A 22,322-nucleotide genomic window follows, 5' to 3' on the forward strand; every position below is an offset into this window, starting at 1 on the left:
TTTCATTGTTGAATTTCAATGTAATTGGTTTTCTTTGTAGTCATGTATTTTATTTTATACGTTTAAAAACATCGTGCTGAGGAGTCCATAGGCTTTGCCAAATTGCCAAAGGGCTCCATGACACATACAAAAAGATTAAGAATGCTTGCTCTATATTCTAGCCAAACTGACCTGGTTGTGGCATTCCTTGTACAAGACATCCCATCTCCTCTCTGTCTGTCTTTCTATGGCCTAAGTCTACTCTAGGTCTAGAATGCTTCCCTCCTTACTTCTGTCTTTTGGATTCTTTGAGTTCCCTACAAATCTCAACTCAAATGTTACTTCTTACATGCCTTTTCCTGGTTTCCCCAGGTGTTACAATGCTTGTGTTGAAAACATGGACCTTTGCCATTCTAGGAAGTTTGGGGGTGGGTTTGGAGGTAGTAAATGTATGATACAATTTACTCAAAGTGAGCCAGCCTTCTCTCCTTTTCCTTTTCATCACTGAGGCTCCCTCAATGACTTTGAATTTATTGTATTCACTTTTTATATTTACTTCTCTACATACATGCTTCCTCCCATAGAAGGTAAGTACTTTAAGAACACAAGGATTATTTTCATTTTTATCTTCATATCCTCAGTGCCTTGGTAAGTGCCTGGTATATGGTTAATAGACACTATATAGGAGAAATCCAGCTCAATGTCCTCTTCATGAGCACTTGTGGACTAGCCTTTTGTTCATTTGCATTATCTGTTCAGGATACAGATAGAGACACAGATAATGATATAGATATAGATGTAGTGACAGAGATGCAAGATGCCCCAAAAGTCTTAGTGAACCTTTAATCTAATAGAGCTTAAAGGTTCAGACTTTTGGCAGGACCTGGTATAAACACACACATATATTAATGGCAAATTTTTCTGGTTTCTTATCATTATATATTCTAGTCTGGGCAGTAGTTTCTTACAAAAATGATGAGATTCTCTCGATACACATGTTTTCTAGTGTAACAGGTAAATCTGTAATGTAGGGTGACCCTTCACTTGTGTTAATAAGGTCATCAACCTCACTTTCAGGTCATCCTTGACCTATTCCCTTACTGGATGTTATCATCCCTAGATTTATGGTAGGTTATACACTGATAGTTTTTATATTTCCGAATTAATAAAATTTCAGCATCTCCCTCAGTCATCTAAGCTTAACCCTCCTCTCCCCCCAGGTTATCCAATATTATTTATCTGATAAACTGTAAAAAAAAAAATCTTTCCAAATATTAGTTACTCATTTCTCCTTTTATATTAAATATCATTAATCTCTTCATGTTGATTGCATCAAGGCCCAAACCATAGAAGAGCCTCCTAGAAGAGATCTGTAATCATTCAAGGGAGTTTGACCTGTCCATCCACATGGGAAAGAGAAACTACATAAAAAATGTTTATCACCCATATTTTAACTTGCATATGAATGGATATGCTATAGGAACTTTTCCAAAAATATGGATATATGGGTTAGATAATACAGATGGGCAATGAGCTGGGCCCAGTGTTGAACAGGAAAAAGAGAGAGGGCTGGCCCACTTTGAGGAAATGGCAACATATGTTTTACTGACCCCCTACGTTTCCTAGAATAGCAAAGGCCCATGCTTGCAATGTAGACATTTTACTGCTGTTGCAATAATGGGGCAATACAAAGGCCCATTGTGCATGAGAACAGGCTGCAACTTATAGATAATAAGGAACTTTGAAGAAGAACAAGAATAAAGGATGATAGAGAGGAACTGGATGACAGAAAGAGAAGCTAGACTGGTCACATGGTGAGAGGGAGGGATGACAGGTAGAGATGGCCACAGTGCCCCATTAGTATGCTTATAACTTCAGGGTAAAGTGTAAGAAGTCTTTGGCCTATTGAGTGGAACCCTTGTTGGTATCCCTGTGACAGACTTATGGGAGGACATAGATGACAGTTGCATGGGATGAGGAAATCACAGGTGGGTTATGATATTCATTACTGGGATGAACTCACTATGTGATCCCAGATCCATTTAAATATTTAAGTGTTTGAGTCTCTCTCTCTCTCTCTCTCTCTTTCACTCTCTCCTCACTCCCAACACATACACACATATAAAATTATATATTATATATATAATCAAACATACATACATGTATATGTTTGGATATATGTGTGTATATATGGAAATACACACACATATGGATAGATAGACATACACATGCATACAAAGCAAACCAGCAAGAGAGTAGGCTTGGAGGTGGATGACCACCATCTCATTTATGCACAAACTTAGCCACTTTTCCATTTTATCAATTCCTTCATCATGCACTTAAAAGGTTACTTTAGCACTTTCTGGAGCAGAATTGCAAACACTTTTATGAATGCTTTCTTCCTTTTTGTGGATATAAACTTGCATCATTGTGCCTCCTATTTTTTTTCTCTACTATGCAATGGCCCAAATGGGTGTTTGCTAACATGAAAGTGAAAATGAAGTTATTAATAAAATCTTAGGAATGCTTGAAGTCATGGAAGTTAAATGTATGAATGTTGAGGATCAATTGTGCACACACACACACACACACACGTATGCACATTAGATTACCCAAATACTCAGTATAGATAGATAGATTACCCAAATACTAGTATATAACAGAACATATGTGTATGTGTATGTGTACATACTAGATTATATGTGTCTGTCTCTAAATATACTGGCTTTGAAGTTTCCTGGTTACATGATATTGGGTAAGCCCTTTTGACTTTTTTGTGTCTGTTTTCCTTTGTTTCACAAAAAAGAATTTCACTCATTTGTCTCCAGTGTCCTGTCTAACTTTCACATTCTAAGATTTAACATTTCAGTTGGTTATGTTATTAAATTTGTCAGTCAACTAGAATGACTCAGAGATAATGTACTATGTACTGCGCTGAGATAGAAATGCCAAGAGAAGCAAGCCAAGAAGGAAGACCCAGGAAGAAGTGACTAATGGTCTAGAGGGTTATACAAGGGCATACTACTCTTGCAGGAATGGGGCACTAAAAGAGAGAAAGGAGGTGACCAGTCTCTAGCCTGGCACACCTTTAGAGGTTGGGGGAGAAGTCTCCTATTATTTAATCACATATGTGATTTCACCTTAATTTGCAACACATGTTTATTGCCAGAATTATTTATCACAGCTGTGGTAAGGTGACAGGGCTCAATGACAAGCATGTCTTTGGGCATAAGACACCAGGCGAAATGTTCTCAATTTGTTTTGTTAGCTGCCTTCATAAGAAGTTTGGGTGGCCACCAGAGTCCACAAAAACAGCCAATCCTTATACCATAGACCACTAAAGCTGAGCTTTTCTACTGATTATCAGTATCCTACTTTGCCCCTCCTTTCTGATTGTCATCACATAGAAACATTCATCAATAATCCAGCTGTGTGGCCTTTTTTCAGTTGTTTGAGCTAGTCTCAGTGGCCAAAAATGTCTCAATACCAAGATTGTCATTTGTTTCTAATAGATTAAATATGTTAGTTGATTGTGACTAATCAAAAAAGTGCTTTGATATTTTCCAGTAAGACGTCCCTGTTCCCCTCTATCTTCTTGTCTCAGTTAAATTGCTTTCCCTGTTGGGCAAAAATGGGGAATGGAAATATATGGAAGACACAATTTACCTACTTTGAAATTATACCAAGTGCAGACCCTATGAACAAAAAGAAGACTTACCTGGGAAAAGAAACAATTTTTTTTTAAATCTTTATTTCATAGCTTAGAAAAGCAAAACATAGAGCTACATTATTTGTTTTAAATCTTCTTATCCTAATAAATTGTGTTCATATGTATTAACTATTTTGAATGATCTAATAGGCTTTCAATGGATTTCTGACCAGTTAACAACCAATTTGTAATCAGATAACAAGTGATTAATTAGCCAGAATTTGCAAAGAGGTAACTATAGGCTTTATGAAAGGGAAAAAAATGCTAATAATTATCATTATCCAAAAGCAGAATGGATTGTAAGATGAGGCAGGGGGCTTGCTTTCACTATAGGTCTTTGAGCAGAGACTGAATAATTTTGGGGGATGTTTCAGAGGAAATGTGTTTTCAAGAAAATTAGGTGGGACTAGATGGCCTCTGAGTTCCTTTTTAACTCCAAAACTATATGATTCTGGGATTTTATCAATCTGGTCAAATTTTTGTTGTTGTTCACTTGTTCAGTTGTGTCTGACTCTTCATGACCCTATGAACCATAGCTTATCTCTAGAAGTCTGTCCAAGTTCATATTTGTTTTTTCCGTGATACTATCTATCCATCTCATCTTTTGCTGTCCTTTTTCTCCTTGTGCCTTCAATCTTTCCCAACATCAGGGTTTTTTCCAATGAGTCCTGTCTTCTCATTATGTGGCCAAAGTATTTAAGCTTCAGGAGTTGACCTTTCAGTGAATATCTTGAATTAATTTAAGTATTGACTGATTTGGTCTCCTTGCTGTCCAAGGGAATCTCAAAAGTCTTCTCTAGCACCACAATTTGAAAGTGCTAATTCTATGGGGCTCAACTTTCCTTATAGTCCAACTCTCACAACCATACATTGCTGCTGTAAAGACCATAGCTTTGATTATACAGATCTTTGTTGGCAAGGTGATATCTATGCTTTTTAGTATGTTGTCCAGATTTGTCATAGCTTTCCTTCCAAGGAGCATGACTTTTTTAATTTTGTGGCTGTGCTCATTGTCTGCAGTAATCTTTGAGCCCAAGAATATCAAATCTGACACTGCTTCCATTTCTTCTTCCTCTATTTGCCAGGAAGTGATGGGACCAGTTACAACATCTTAGGTTGGTTTGTTTGATTTTTTTTGTGTGTGTTAAGCTTCAAACCAGCTTTTACACTCTCCTCTTTCATCCTCATCAAGAGTCTTCTTAATTCCTCTTCACTTTCTTCCATCAGAGTGGCATTGTCTACATATCTGAGATTTCTGATATTTCTCTGGGAAACCTTAGTTCCAGCTCTAGATTCATCTAGCATGGCATTTCACGTGATGTATTCCTCATATAAGTTAAATAAATAGGGTGAAAATATACAGCCTTGTCTTACATCTTTTCTGATCTTAAACCAATCAGTTGCTCCATGTTCATTTCTAACTGTTGCTTTTTGGTCCACTTATAGGTTTCGCAGGAGCCAAATAAAATGATCCGGTACTCTTGTCTCTGAGGAATTGCAACATTTTATTGTGATTCATACAATCTAAGGATTTAGTATATAGTCTATGAAGCAGATGTCTTTCTGCAACTCCCTTGCTTTCTCCATAATCTAGCAATTGGCAATTTGGTCTCTGGTTCTTCTGCCTCTTCAAAAACCAGCCTGTTCTTCTGGTAATTCTCAGTTCACATATTGCTGAACCCTAGCTTACAGAATCTTAAGCATAACATTTGTGAAATTAATGCAATTCTTTGGTAATGTGAACATTCCTTGGCATTTTTTTCCATTCTAGTGGTCACTATTGTGTTTTCCAAATTTGCTGGCATATTGAGAACAGCACTTGAACATTATCATCTTTTAGGAAATAGCTCAGCTGGAATTCCATCACTTTCACTAGCCTAATTGTTTATAATACTTCCCAACACCCACTTGATTTCATTCTTCAGGATGTCTGACTCTAAATCACTAACTATAGCATTTTGGTTATCAGTGATGTTAAGATCTTTCTTGTCTAGTTCTTTTGTGTATTCTTGCCACCTCTTCTTAATCTCTTCTGCTTCTGTTAAATTTTTACCATTTCTTTTGTCTTTCATCATGCCCTTTTTTGTATGAAACTTTCCCCTGATATCCCTAGTTTTCTAGAATAGATCTCTTGTCTTTTCCATTTTATTGTTTTCTTCTATTTCTTTGCGTTGTTCACATAAGGAAACTTTATCTTTCTTTCCTATTCTCTGGAATTCTGTATTCACTTGGGTATATCTTTCCCTTTCTCCTTTCCCTTTTGCTTTCCTTCTTTCTTCAACTATTTGTAAAGCCTCATCAGAGAGCCACTTTGCTTTCTTGTTCTTCTTTTTCTTCGGGATTTTTTTTTTTTTTTGCTGCCTCTTGCACAATATCGTGAACCTTTGTCCTTAGTTATTCAGGTATCCTATCTACTAGATCTAATCCCTTAAATCTTTTTGTCACATCTTCTTCATATTAATAAGATATGTTACTTAGGTTATACCTATATGATTTTCCCTGATTTCTGATGGCTTTTCCTATTTTCTGTTTCCCCTACTTGTTTCAATTTGTGTCTAAATTTTGCAATAAAAAGCTTATGATCTGAGCCACAATCAGCTCTAGATCTTGTTTTAACTGACTATAAAGAGGTTCTCCACTTTTGGCTGCAAGTTATATAATCAATATAATGTTCACATGTACAGTCACATTTTGGTTGTTGAAAAAGAGTGTTTCTTATGACCAGTGAGTTATCTTGACAAAACTCTATTAGTTTCTACCTTGCTTCATTTTGTGCTTCAAGGCTAGACTTGCCTGTTATTCCAATTATCTTTTGAGTTCCAATTTTAGCATTCCAAGTCCTTATGATGAATGTGACAACTTTTTTGGTGTTATTTCTAAAAGATGTTGTAGGTCTTCATAGAAGTGATCAACTTTGGCCTCTTCAGCATCAGTGGTTGGAGCATAGACTTGTATTACTGTGATGTTGAATGGTTTGCCTTGGATTTGAATAGATAACATTCTGCCATTTTTGAGGTTATACCCCAGAATTGCTTTTCTCATCCTTTTATTGACTGAGAGGGCTACTCCATTTCTTCAAAGGGATTCTTGCACACAGTAGTATATGTCATGATCATCTGAATTAAAATCACCCATTCCCATCCATTTAAGTTCACTAACACCCACGATGTTTCATCCTTCCATCTTTTGTTTGACCATATCCAGCTTACCTTGGTTCATAGGTCTTACATTCCAGGTTCCTATGCAACATTGTTCTTTGTAGCATTGGGCTTTCCTTCAGGACCAGATGTATCCACTGCCTGCGACTCTAACCTTAATCCTAACCCTAAATGAGTGCTATACTTTGTTTCAGTTTTGGCCCAGTCTCTTCATTAATACTGTAGTTAATTGTCCTCCACTCTTCCCCAGTGGTGTATTGGATACCTTTTAAAAGAGGGGCTCATCTTCTGATGTCATCTCTTTTATTATTTAAGTACTGTCTATGGGTTTTTCTTGACAAAGATCAAACAGGCAGCGGTAATCCCTTGCTCTTGATTTGTTACTGGTTATCTTCTTCTCCAATAATACATATTTTGTTAACTTCCTTTAAGTGCTTCTTCTGAATACTTGAGTATTTTTTTTTAAAATGTGCTACATGTTGGCTGATATCATGAGTTTGTAGTGTTCATCAGAGTTTGTAGTGTTTCATGACTTACAACTATACAATATCATGAAAAGAATATTAGTATTAAAAAGACATGTTTCAGGGAGAAGTTTGGGGTCATTAAAAGTACTTAGGAATTTCTCAAAGGAAATGTAACTCATTCTCCTATTCCTATTGAATTTGGGGTCTATTTCACTGTCCATTTTCAGTGCCTACTCAAGATTTATAGACAAGGTTATGGATTTAGATATATTTGTATCTGTATTTATATCCTTAACTTTATTTATATCTTTATTTTTGATGAATTCTATCTTCCGTTTAACTGTGTATCATAGTTTGGTCAACAGGCATTTTGGGAATGCTTTCACTTCCTAATATGCCTTCTTTTCCTTCATCCTTGCTTTAATTCAAACTGTTCTCTCTCTGTCTCTCTCTCTGTCTCTCTCTCTCTCTCTCTCTCTCTCTCTCTCTTTCTCTCTCTCACTTTTTGTGTCTTTAAATCAAGAAAACATTAATTAAGCACCTACCATGAGCCTGACAGTGAACTAAGTGCTGAGGACAGAAGGTCACAATTTTTTGAAACAATGTGTGTCCTCAAAGGAGCTTGCATTCTTCTGGGAGGAGAAAACATGTACATGATATGCAAAATAAGTGCAACATAATTTGGTGGGGAAAAGAGATAGGCACTAGCCTTGGAGGGTAACCTGGAAATGCCTCCTAAAGAAAGAAACATTTGAATGAGCTTTGAAGGAAAATAGAGATTCTAAGAGTTGGTATAAAGGAGGGAATGTATTACAGCCATTAGGGCAACCTGTACAAAGGAATGAAGATTGGTTTCCATGTGCCTGTGGAACAGCAAGAAGGCCTTTTTGGCTAGACTATAGAATAGATGAAGAGGTGTAATATAAAATGTCAGTAAAGGTAGGTGAGAGCCATCACATTAAGGAGTTTACATCCTAACAAGGAGCTTTTATACTTGATTGTAGAGGTAATAGGAAACCATTAAAATTTGTTGAACAGGGAAATGACATGCGATGGCCTCCAGAACTCTTTCCATTAAAGGAAAGCTTTTCTATCCTTTAAGGAAAATATCATATGCCATGTAATGTATGGAATATTCCCTGATCTCTTGATTAGAAAATGATCTCTCCCTTCTCTGAACATCCATAGAACTTGTTTTCTACCCCAGTTACATCAACCACAAATAGAAATGGGGCCATTAACCCATATGTGAGGATCCCTACAGGCTGCTCACATTACAAATATTATCTCATTTGATCCTCACAACAATCCTACAAGGTAGCTGCTATTATTATCCTCATTTTATAATTGAGGGAATGGCAGCAGACAGAGGTTAAGTGACTTGCCCAGGATCACACAACAAGAAAATGTCTGAGGCCCAACTTGAATTCAGGTCTTCCCAATTTCAGATCCAGCCCTTTCTCAACTGTGCCACCTAGCTGCCTAATTCACTGATGAGTGATCTTGAACCAATCACTTCAGCTTTGGATTCCTCACTTTTCTACTTTTGCCAAATGAGTGGTTTGGACCAGATAAGCTTTAAAGGCTCTTCTATACTGATTTATTTTCTATTCATTACAATCCTGGGATATGCAGTCAGCACTCTGTAATCAAGATCATGCTTTTTCCATTAGCAAATCAGTAAGACCAACTCCTTTTGTTGGTCACAGAGAGACATAGTGAGTGACAAGAATCTTTTCTTTTAAAATAGATCCTTTATTGTAGAAATATGTTCAAATTGTCTAGTTTAAAATATCAATTCAAGAAACTCTACTGTTTACACCAATGGTTTGGTGTTTCAATGAACTTTAAAGGCTAGATATTCCTTTGGTGATATATTTTGCATACACTTAGATCTTGCAGGCTACATTTTTTAAGGGACCAGCTGAGTTTAATTTTCAGTGGCATTTTCAAAAGTAGAAAATCATTTGTTGTGTTGGTTATCAGTAAACAGACAGGGCACCAGAAGGCCTTCATGAAAATCCCTTTATTTCTACAAAACTACTCTGAGCAAAACTTCATCCTATAAATCACCACAGAATAAAACTACCTGAGTTCAAAAGAAGCAAAAAGGAATAACAAGAAGTCAAAGGAATAAAAAGGCTAACATTGAACTACAACACCCCTTGCTGTTTAACTAACAATAATCTTTTAACTAGCAATGGGGTATCCATTTGTGAGACTACCTCTGTTCTCTACTGGGGGTAGAGAAAAACCAAGATATTCCTCTTCAGCAGTGCCCAATACTCAGAGAATTATTGACCTCTTTACCTCTTCACATTAAGAAGGTATATTCCTAAAATCAAAGACATGCTCTTACAACATCAATGTCAACAGCTAGTATTTATATAGCATGTTGTTTTGTAATGCTCTTTACAAATATTATCTCATTTTATCCTCACAACAATTCTAGATAGTTGCTTTTATTATCCCCATTTTCTGGATGAGAAAATTAGGCAGACAGAAGTTAAATGATTTAAATGCTTTAAAGGAGATTCTTTTAGTGATTCTGCCATCAAGTCACAGAAAGGAAAATTGATTTTCAGTTGATGAATATGACAATAACACTTTGCTTTAGAGTTTGTTTTGAAACTTTCCTATGGCCCTCATTATAACAACTGGATCCCACCTTAATCCATCTCCATAGTTCTTATCAATGATTAATTCTTTTACAAATATGAAAAGATAAGTTCAGCAGACAATGGAATCAACAATATACTGCAGCACATTTTGAAGTTTCTTACCTAAGTCTAAATGGGGGCAGCTGGGTGGTACAGTGAATAGAGTACCAGGACTGAATTCCTCTTCATGAATTCAAATCTGGCCTCAGACATTTATTAGCTGTGTGACCCTGGACAGGTCACTTAACCCTGTTCACTTCTGTTTCCTCATGTATAAAATGAGCTGGATAAGCAAATGGCAAACTGTTCCAGTGTCTTTGCCAAGAAAACCTCAAATGGGGTCACAAAGAGTCAGACATGACCAAAAAGAGTGAACATTAAAATCTAGATGGAGCTGATCAAGATAAGCCTTGAGATGGGACCCCATTAATAATTCAGGGGGACTGAATCATGTTGCTCATGAATTTGTTGAGCGATAAATGAAAGGATGGATGAAAAAAGCATTTATTAGATATTTACTATATGCCATACACTGTACTAAGGTAGAGACAAAGATACAAAAACAAGCATGCAAGACAGACCTTGCTCTCAAGGAGTATTCATACTAATGGGGTAAGATAACACATGAAGAGCAACTAGAAAGGAAGGTAAAGTCACGGTATTTTAATTGTTTGGTAAATAGATGGCAGGGAAAGGATGCAGATCTCAGTTTCTAAGCAAGGTAAAGTAAAATATGATGCAGGGAAGCCAGGTGCAAGGGGAGAGTCTAGGTTCCAGTATGAGTCAGTCAAGGAAGAGGACCAAAGTTCAGGCAGCAAGGTTTGGAAGTAACCAAGATGTGGTGTGGAAGCCTGATTTTAGGTGAGGTAAAATGAAGGCTGACCCATAAGGGCTCAGGATTCCAAGAACAGAGTCTGGGTATCTCTCATATCTAGCCCCTCTCTCCACTTACATGACTACTATAAGTTCAGGTCTGATCATGCCTCATCTGTATAGTTGCATAGTATCCTAATGATTCTCCCTGCCTCCACTCTTTTCCAACCCCCAATTCATTCTTCATATAGCTATCAAATTGATATTCCTAAAGTACATGTCTGATAATATTATTCACTACCTTCCACCAGATGCTTCAGGTTTTTCTAAAGCCTTACACAATGTAGTTCCAACCTGCCTTTCTGATTTATTTCACATTAGTCCCCCTCACATCCTAGTCATTATCCTCTATATTTGATAACTACCTTTTGTCTTATCGAACCCCAATAAATTACAGAGTCTGTTCTAAGAAAGAGACAAAGGAAATTAGGGGGTGTGTGTCCATGGTTTAATTTCTCTCAAGCTGACTTGATATACAATGCATGGGAGTTCAGTCCAAAACTGGGCCCCACTAAGGGAACCAGTTTAGAACTGGCTTGATTTGGAATTTGGGGGTCCAGGGTTGTATGCCCTTCAAAGAGTAGGTGTTCCTAAGGGATGCCAATCAACTCTGATTGGTCAAAACACTGAGAGGTGGGTTATATTAAAGTGAGGTCTTGAGTATATGACTTAGGTCACTTAATCTTGGTCAACAGGGGCTGATATCACCTGCCCTCCAGACAGAGGAAATATCATCCTGGGTCTTTGGATTATCTGGCCTAAGTAGGATAAAATCAATTCAGGCTTGGGTAGGGTTTGACCAGGTTAAAAAGATTCAATGTAATCTTATTATCAGTAACGTCATTCTGAAGAACTTTGGAGCTGAAGGGGTGGAGGGAAGGGGGTCTGGGAGCTTTGAGTTTCTAAGACACAGAATACCAAGATACCAAGAGAAATACTTTTTCACAGACTCTGGGTCTTTGCATGAGTTTTCTGTTTCCTTTCCAGTAATGCTCTCTTTCCTTACTCCACATAACTGTTCAAGATTCAGATCAAGGGCCCTTCCAATATACTTATATTAATAGTTTTTAGTACTTTCCTCAATAAAATTGCATTTTTATTTACATTCCATATTTTGTTTTAATTCATTCATATCATATTTCCCCATCAGAATATAATGTCCTTGAGAGCATGGATGATTTTGGTTTGTCTGTATTGCTTAACACAGTGTTTTACCTATGACAGTAATGAATCTTCATTCTGGGAGGGGAAGACCCTCAGGGTTTCTGGCCAAACAGAAACAAATGCTATTTACATTCACTCTGAGCCAATCTGGGCCCAAACAATGACCAAGTGGGAATAGGCCTGGGACCTATTGTTGGCTAATCAACTAGAGCCAGAGTGATCTGGGTTTAAGGCTTGGTCCTTAAGAAAAAACAAAAAGTTTCAGTGATCAAAATTTACATTCTTTTGGACAAAGCACCCCCTGGTAAGGGTTTGATACCTTATGTAGACAAAGGAAAGGAAAAAAAAGAGAGAGAGAGAGGGAGAGAGAGAGAGAGAGAGAGAGAGACAGAGAGAGACAGAGAGAGAGAGAGACAGAGAGAGAGACAGAGACAGAGAGACAGAGAGACAGAGAGACAGAGAGACAGAGAGAGAGAGAGAGACAGATCTTTATTGAATGAAGAAATTCTTGAATTCTTAAAGTGTTTGCTTAAGTCTCATCCTACAAAAGTAAAAAATTCATAGACTTTACCAAGCAACTATTCTATTAGCAAGGCCATGAACAATTAAAAAGTCTAAAAACATCCAAGCCAAGGTTGAGAGGTGGGGACCAGCAATAGCAACCCATATATCTGTGGGAAACAGTATATTATAGTGGAAAGAGCACAGCTTTGGGGTAATAAGTTCAAATATCATCTTTGACAATACCTCTGTGACCCCTGAACTTCATATTCCTCAGCCATAAAATGAGGGAGTTAGAATAAGTGATCTCACAGGTCCCCTTCAGCTCTTTAATTATCATCTCTCTACCAATTAAAATGTAATGCAAAGACCAAAATGGAGTTAAAGAAACAGGACCAGAAACAACACAGAATAAACATAAACAATAACTAAATATTAAACAAATATATAATTTAAATAATCATAACTCAAAATAATTAATCAAGCTCATTAAATAAATAATTGCTCTATTTTGCAGATTAATCAAAACTTTTGAATAAGAACAATTATTAAATAATTTAAAAGTTTGTTAACAAATAAGCAAATTTATTTTTTAAACCAAGTAATCAACTTCTAATTAAATAATTAACCTGGAGCTAATTAAATAAAATATAATTTAAAATTAGTTAAATTAATTAAAATTTGGTTAATTAAAGATATTAAAACCATACTGCTCCTATATTCGTGGGAAGGGTGTAGTACATTCATATGTAACTATAAATATACACTCTTGTGGAAATGGAGGTGATACAGTTTAGGGGTTCAGGGGTCCTGAGACCCTAAAATCACAACACGTGGGTCCTGCCCGAAAGAATTCTACCCAAGCCTTCTTTCAGCCAAAGACAAGGTTTATTAAAACATCCATCATATTGGGCAGACTATTAAGGAGTCTGAAGATTAGTAAACTATTGGCTAGATTATAAGAATCTAAGCAGTGGCTAGATTTTAGGAATCTGAGCATCTTAATGGAGACAAGGTGGACCTTATATATATAAAGTCTGTGGGAGGGGCCTAGGAGTGGACAAGTAGTCTATGATGTAACATCTAGGAGTGGCCAAGTAGTCTATGAGGTAATATCTAGGAGTGACCAAATAGTCTATGAGGTAATAGAATTCCCAGGAAATGGAGGATCTGGGTGGGACCAAGGGTGGGAAGTGGCCTGGGGCCATAGGGAGGCAAGACAATGGAGGGCCAGGCTAGGTCAAGGATAACAGAATTGGGGATTGAGTGTAGCCAAAAGGACTGAATCATGGCCTCAGAAGAACTTCTTAATCAAGTGAGAGAATTCAAGGACAGTCCAAAGGTTTTCTAGGGCCCATAGACAAATGGAGCCCAAATTTGGACAAAATTCTCACTTTGGTCCCATATCCCATCATCGGCACATGGGGTTAGAGAGAATGGAAGACTAAGGCCATGTCTCACTTACTAGGAGCAATCAGCAGCTATATGTATATGTAGATGTGATGGGGTATGGGCCCAAGCCAAGATCTTCACCCCTTGCCCCAAAGGGAATTTGACTCTACAGGCCCCAGCTCCTCATCTCCCTTTGAAAGCCCTAGCCCTACCTTTTGATCTTATTCAGATGTGCCTTTGCCCCTTGCCCTAAAAAGAATTTGGTTCCCATTTGTCTACTGGCCCCAGAAAACCCTTAAACTTTTCCTACTCTTGGTCTCAAACAGTTCCTAATGGACTTCCCTTATCTTCCTTTGAAAGCCCTAATCCCACCTTTTGACCTTATTCAGGTGCCTTTCAAACTTTTTCCTTCCAGTTCCCTTTACTATCTATTCCCATTGTCTATTTACTCTCTCAGAACTTCCAACTGGAATTCTCACCTAGACCCTTTTCTCAGCCCCTCCTCTGGTCACCCAAAGTTACTTTAGTGTATATAAGATCCACCCTGGCCCCCATTTAAATGCTGAGACTTTCTCATGCCCAAAAGGCTGAGACTTTCTCATGCCCACTCGTTCCTAAGGGCATTACTAATGTTCAGATTCCTTAAGAGTCTGGACTGTATGGTTTATCTCTAATAAATTTTTTCTCTGGCTGGAAGAAGATTTCGGTTGAATTCATTCAGGCAGGGCCCATGATCTTGGGGTCCCACCACCCCTAAACCTCTAGACCTCATCAGATGTAGATATAGATAGATAAAGATATACACACATTATATATATAGATACAGATAGATAAATTAGATATAGATAGATATCTTCATTATATATCTTTGTTACACAAACACACACACATACACATATGCAAGTCTTAATTAATAAAAGTGGGGTAGTGTTTTATTATTGAATAGATGTTGAAAGCATAATCAGTCCACTCATTTTGATAAAGCTTGACATAGTGCTAGTCTATTGCCTAGGTGCTATGGACTCTGCTCTCCCCTAAACAGGTCCCAACTTGCTTACATTCACAAAGTTGGCTGGTAGAGGAGTCAGGATTTAATCTAGGTCTTTTGAATCCTAGCCTATGGCTCTTTGGGAGAGACATTATACTGAAATTGATATATACCTACAAAACTGATATGGGTTTTTGGCCAAGATTTTTAGTTACTCACCATGGAGGAATAAATACTTTTGGTGAATTACCCTGTGCTATGGTCCCTTACAGTCTTATCATTAAAACAATTATTCTACTATTTAGATCAAAGCTTTCACAACAATAGTATATGGTCATTCAGTGTGATCAGGATGATTGTCTTCTTGAATAATGATAACTCTTTGCCCCCAAATGTATCTCTTATGGGTAGATAATTCATACTTGAAAGCTTGTAAATAGGCAGTGTGGCACATTAGGAAGAATACTGGCTTTGGAGTAGAAGGACTTGGGTTTGAATTCAGCCTTTGACACGTACTACCTAAAAAAGCTTGGGGCAAGTCTCTTAACCTCCCTTGACCTCCATTTCTTCTTCTACAAAATGAGGAGGTTGTACTAGATAGCCTTTGAAGCTCCTTCCAGCTCTATATCTGTGATATTATGAACTCTTATTTTCCAGATACTTTTTCCGAGGTCTAACTTCTGTTTGATCTATGAGAACTTAGATCCCCTGCAAGTATTTATGTGTTTTGCCTAGTTTGAAGTGAGAGAAGTCAACTTCCAAGAGACATGGATCAGATATATCATCAAGTTTTCAGTACTTGGGATTGCTTTTCCATTATTATAGATGAGTATTTGGTCATAAACATGTAACCAATTGGAAGGGCCTAGTCATAGGCACCATTTTTGAAAAATTGGTGTCCCATAATAATAGCAAAAGTTGTTGAAGGTTTTGGCAACTTGTGATTAGGTAGATAACATTAGCTTGAGTAATAAACAACTGGTGTCTCAGCACTGTTTGGTAATTCACAGGATTGTAGAATTCTACACTGAGAGCTGAAAGTGACCTCAGAAGACCATCTAGTTTAACTCCTTCATTTCAGAGAGAAGGAAACAGAACCAGAAGTATTAATTGATTTGCTCATGGTCACAGGTCGTAAGCGGTAAAGATGGGAGTTGAACCTAGGCACCCAGATCCACAACTTCTTTTCCACTGTACAATGCTGTCTCTCATGTTGTTCAGCAACAATACTATAATGAAAAATATCATAAGAGGCAATGGTTGGAGCAAAATTTACATTATATTGATGGATACCTCTCTAGCAATTTTACAACATCTGTATTGGCCAAAGAATATATTAACATATTAATAACAACTCAAAAAAATCAATGGCTCTTGGCATTGTAAAAAGCAACCCCAACCTGGCACTCCAGTGTCAGGGATGACCTTTAATAAGATGTTTCAGAAATTGTTTGCTTTTGTGGAATATAAAACATGGTACAAAGTAATGGCGTCTGGAAAGTTGGATGTACTTTCTCTGATTGTAGAGAAGAGAGATTCTGGATGACATATACCTAATTGTGAGTGAAAAGAATATTAGGAATATTAATGAAATAGTCAACACAGAAACCATGAGAAGTTCTAATTTCACTTGCCTCTTTCTTCACTTGTTGCATTTACTTGATAAATTGAAAGAATGTAGGATTTCCTAGATTTATCCCACAAATTCATTTTCTATTGACCCAGTCATTCAGATAACATCAAAGTAGGAGCACATAGTGAAATCAAGGCATCACAGACTGGAGTATTAGGCAATCCCTAGGGCCATATAAATAAATGTATTGGCCATAAATGATAATTTTTTGTGCATCTGCCCATTGATAATAAACTATGATGAGCTATTGACTATATTAGGAAAGGTCAAGTTTTGCAAAGAAGTTGATAGACTATAGGCATTGGACATGCGTGCTTCTTAGATGCTTACCATCTTCACAAAGTGTTTACCTCACTGTTAGGCTTGGCTGTAAAGATAACTGATATAGCCTACTACTTAAATATAACTGATTTGAGGACTTTTTTTTTGATTAGATAAGTAAACTCCAAATTTTTTTAGCACAGAATGTATTTGTCCAACTTTTAAGAGAATTCATGTAACTATAATATTCAGATGGAATGGTAATGGTTGCCAGGTTTTTAAGAAATCTAGCCCCCTTTAAAAAAAAACTAAGCTATTTTCATGGTATTGAATGTTTTCAGCACTGATCCCTAATGGCTTGAATCAGTTCTCTCCTAAGAGGTTTTTGTGCCACCTCTGTGACAGTGATGATAGGTCTCTCTCTTTCTATCTCCCTCTTTTTCTCTGTCTCACAAACAGTTGTCAATAAACATCCATCATCCTTTTGATTATTTGAAGGTTAATTGTTAGACAAACTCTCCTGCATGGCTATAGATACAGATAACTTCTAGGAGGTTATGCATCATTCCATAGCTTGATGAAATCAGCATAATTTTATCCACAAAGAAGAGCATCTGGAGGACCTTACTATTCATGGTGAATTTCTCTTCTATTTGAATTCTGAGTTGGATTTCCTCTATGGCAATGATGAAAACATCTGGTGAACATATGTCTCCCTAATTTATGCCTTACTTGATATTTATTATCAGTGGGTCATCAAACAAGGTTATCTCTGTTGTAATATCTTTTAAGGATTCATGAATACTTTGTAGTATGCATAGGGGACATCTGCTTGGAAAAAGCCTTTAAGGTAGTATTTTGTTCTACTAAATAAAAGAAATAATCAATAAGCAGAGTTAATCTTGAAGTTTCTATATCTTTTAGTCAATTTTATGATATTAAATATGTAGTTCACTGTGTAATATTGCTTGTGAAAGCCTGTTTTTTTCCTATTAAGACTTTTTATTGAGGATGTCTTTGAAGTATGGGCAAATGATTCCTATAAAACTTTTGTGTAGATAGAAAAGAAGTAATATAGATTTTTATTTTTTTTCTTTGTTGTCCTCCTATTTTCATCCTTAAATGTTTTTGAGGTGATTTTGCTTGATTATTTCTCTTGCTAAACTTTCTTCAAATTAAGTGTTAGCTTTAGTCACTCCTCTCTGTTTCATGAAGTGATACTACTCATCATCATCTATCAACCAATGCCTAGAAAAAGGCCTGGCATATAGCAAGTAATTAATGCAATAAATGATTCATTAGTTCATTAGTAGGATTGTTCACTAATAGGATTTTACATATAGGCTTATGTTCTAAACCACTGTTATATTTATTTGAAATTTCTCTCCATTTGTAAAGTAAGTCAAGTGTTGCTGACCAAGTTACTTTTTAGGATCATGATGTTAGTTTAAGTGGACTAAATTTCCATGTGAAATTATTAAAATTAATTTCTATGTCCTTCCTTCTGTCTATTACCTATTTATATCAATAGCTTATTTGAATAGGTCAGAATTTCAATCTCACAGAATATCTTTTTTCTAATTTTTATTTCTTCCAATATTGTGCTAATTTTGATTTTTGTTTTAATAAATAAGTGATATGACTTTCCAGAGAGTGGGTTCAGAATGACTGCCACATTAGTAATGAGTCGTTTCTTGTCTTTAAAATATATTACGTTTTATATAACCTATATCAGATTGCCTACTTCTGAGGGAATGGGGGTGGGGTGGGAGGTAGGGAAAGAATTTGGAACTCAAAATTTACATATAAAAAAGAAAGCTAAAATTGTTTTTACATGTAATTGGGGAAAATAAAATATTATTTAAAATAAATTACATTCCATTATCCTGAATTCGTTATTCATGCTTTCATTGTCCAGTGCCTACCAATTCATTTCTCAAAGAAAATATTCCTGATATATAGGTTTAAGGCTTTTGTGTAGGTTACATGTTTTTGGACTCCCTTATTTATTCATTTTTTACAATTTAATTCAACAACTATTTATTAAGTGTCTACCTCTGGCAAAGCACTGTCTTAAGTCACTGAAGATACAAAGACAGAATAAAAAATAGACCCTGACCTCAAGGAGTTTACAATCTGCTCAAAGGTTACAGTATGTATATATGAACAAGTATATGCATGATAGTTTGAGGAGGGAGAAAACTCTAAAAAGAAGAAGAGAACTCTTAAAAAAAACTCTAAAAGGAGAGAGAGGACTCTAAAACTAAAGGAATCAGGAAAAACTTCCAATGGCAAATGAGAACTTAGCTTTGAAGGCAACAGCACTTCCTATGAGACAGGGGTGCAGGAAAAGCATACTGCAAGCATGAGTATGTGCAAAAATGACACAAAGACAGGAATATCATGTCTGAGGAAGAGCAACTAGGTCAGTCTGGCTTGACTGCAGAGTGCATAAGAGGAATGATTTACAACAATCTGAAAAGGTAGCCTTTCCATTTAAAGCCTGGGAATGACTTTTAATGCCAAGTTGAGTCATTTTAACATTCACTTATTAAACATTTAGTATGTGCCTTACACTGTGCTGAGTGTCTGGGGTTAAAAAAAAACAAAACAATCTTCCCATTCAAAATATAAAATAAAAACAAATTCAAACCCCAAATCCCAAATCCAAACCAAACCAAAACAGTTCCTGCCCTCAAGGAGCTCAGAGTCTAATAGGGAGAAACAACATGCTGATAACTGTGTACAAACAAGAATGCATACAGGATAAGTTAAGAAATTTGTATTTTATCCTAAAGGCAATAGCAAGCTCTTATATGTTTTTGAATAAGTGACATGGTGACCTGATTTTGGAAAAAAAAAAGTGAAACAAATTTTAGTGTCTCCATTATACTTTTTATCATAAACCTTTATGATAAAATACAAATTCCTTAGTCTGACACTTATGGCCCCTCACAATCCGGCCTACTGCTCCAAGTTCATTTATCTATACTTTCTTTTTGGCACTCAACATTTTGGTCAAATTTGACAACCAACTGTTCCCTGAACTAATTGTGATATGCCCTTGTACTAGCTGTCCCCGAGGCCTGAAGTGTATTCCCTCTCATTTCTGCCTCTCAGAATCCCCACCTTAATTCAAGGCTTGACTCTGATCATAGATTTAGAGCTAGAAGAGATTTTAGGGGTCATTGATTCCTACTGTCTTATTTTACAGATAAAGAAGCAATGACCTAGGGTCCCAGCGTTAGTGGGGTCTGTGTCGGGATCTGAGTCTAGGTTTCCTAACTCCAAGTTGTGACCTCTGGACTACATTAAGCTGCTGCTTCTTTAAAGGCTTTCCTAAAGTCGACTCATTGTTAGTTGTACATATATAAATGTAAATCATTAGATATATAGATATAGATATAAATGTAGATCATTATATATATGTATATATGTATATATGTATATACACATATCTACATATTTATACACACTTATTTATTTCTATCCTCACCTGTTATTATCTTTGCATTTATAGTCATTCATAAAAGTACACATCAAAATCATGTCAGAATTTCTCTTCCTCTTCAACAGATGTTAGTGCAAAAAGGAATTATTTTCATTGTGTTTTAAAAATGATTACTGTCCAATGAAATTCTCTTTCCTGTTGCATTTGTACATATTAAATATTAGGAACTCTACTAATAATTCTGTTTGCCCCTCCAAGAAGAACCCATTGTTTTAGCTACAACTTCATTCTTATGAATTGGTTTATATTGAGAATGTCAAGATGGACACCATTCATTTGCTCCAATAGTAAGAAGTCCTTTCACTAGTCATTTGACAAAGGTCTCACATTTAGAGTCCAACCTGTAGTTATAGCTTAAAAATGGCATGATTCTTGGCACTTTCTGTACCCTTGTCCATGCCTTTGCCATGTCACTGAAAAGACATTAGGGTCATTAGGGTACTAAATAGGACTGAGAGCCATTTTAAATTTTTCTTAGTTGTTTTTTCTTTCTTTTTTTTTTTTAGTTTTCATGACCAAAGAATTAATCACCAAATAGGTATCCTACTGAATCACTATCTTGCAATATTTAACTAAGATTGTCCTAAGAAAGTAGGCTCAGTCTCTTGCCAGAACTGCATTCAGATTAGTCTTTCCAGAATGGTAGAACCTGCCAAATCTTATGTTCCAAAGGTCTAATCTTTTCTAGTGGAAGGTTACCTACTCTCCACAATCAGTTGTCAGAATAGTACATTGTGGAGAATACAACAACAAGGTAAGTGAAAAAAAAACAATAAAAATAAGTTGAACTTTAAGTAATTAAAATTGATGAATCTTGGTCCAGGAAAAAGATTAGGAAATGGACTTCACTTCTTTTATTGGATGGCCATGGAATAATGCATAGTCTGTCAATAATCTCTTGTTTGGAGACTATAAGGAAAGGGAAATTTCCATATCAATGTTAACTCTTAGGCATTTTCCTGTGATCACGGCCTCTCAGAATTCAGAGAAAGTTTGAATTCTTTTTTTATATGCCACTTAATATAGTTCACATTCTATGACAGGAAGAGACAACATAAGGTATATATGCAATTTATTAAAATTCAAAAACATCAGAATGAAAGAGCTTGGGAATGTTTTAGTTATTCAATGACAGAAAAATAACAATGAAATCAAAGTAGTGTCATATGCTGCATTTATTTTCACGAGGACCTTTTTTGTGGTCAATGGTTTGTGGACAATAAGAAAATATAACACCTAGATGATTGGAATCTGAAAATCAAGATACATCAAACATACTTATGCAAGTAAACAGCATAGGGGAACCTGAACTCAATAACCTCAAATTATTCAGACGTGAATTGTTAGACATTTTGAAGAAATATAAATTCATAGATGAAATTTCTTGTTGTTCAGTTGTTTCAATTGTGTTTAACTCTTTGTGACTCCAGTTGGGGTTTTCTTGGCAAAGATACTAGGAAGGCTTTGCATTTCATTTTCCAGATGAAGAAATTGAGGTAAGCAAGGTGAAGTGACTTGCCCAGGGTCACACAGCTAGTAAGTGTCTAAAGTCATATTTGAACTCTGAAAGATGAGTCTTCCTGACTACAGGCCCAAAACTTTATCCACTGCTCCACCTAGATGCCCAGATTAAATTAGGCTAATAATATTATCATACAGAAAATATTTAGTGGATAAATAAGAATGATTTTTAATTAATATATTAATGCATCATGCTACTACTGTTTATCTTGGTACATGCATAACAATTATATTCTTATAGTAAGCAAACTGTCCTAAAATTCAGGAAAAGCAGTTTGTTCTCCTATAAAGGTATAAATTTCTCTTGTAATTCTCCCATACAATTTATTTAAACAATAATTTTCATGTTATAAAAGGTAAACTTTATCCAGTGTCTTCTCAAATTATTATAAATCCCATTTTGGTTGAGGTCAAATGAAAAAGTTTAATTAGAGATTTATCAAATGTTCCCCAAAACATTCATTTTTTAAAGCTCAACAACTGATTTAAAAAAATGAAAGGCCCA

Source organism: Vombatus ursinus, unplaced genomic scaffold (assembly GCF_900497805.2).
Source record: "Vombatus ursinus unplaced genomic scaffold, bare-nosed wombat genome assembly UNPS02010284.1, whole genome shotgun sequence".
NCBI classification, from domain to species: domain Eukaryota; kingdom Metazoa; phylum Chordata; class Mammalia; order Diprotodontia; family Vombatidae; genus Vombatus; species Vombatus ursinus.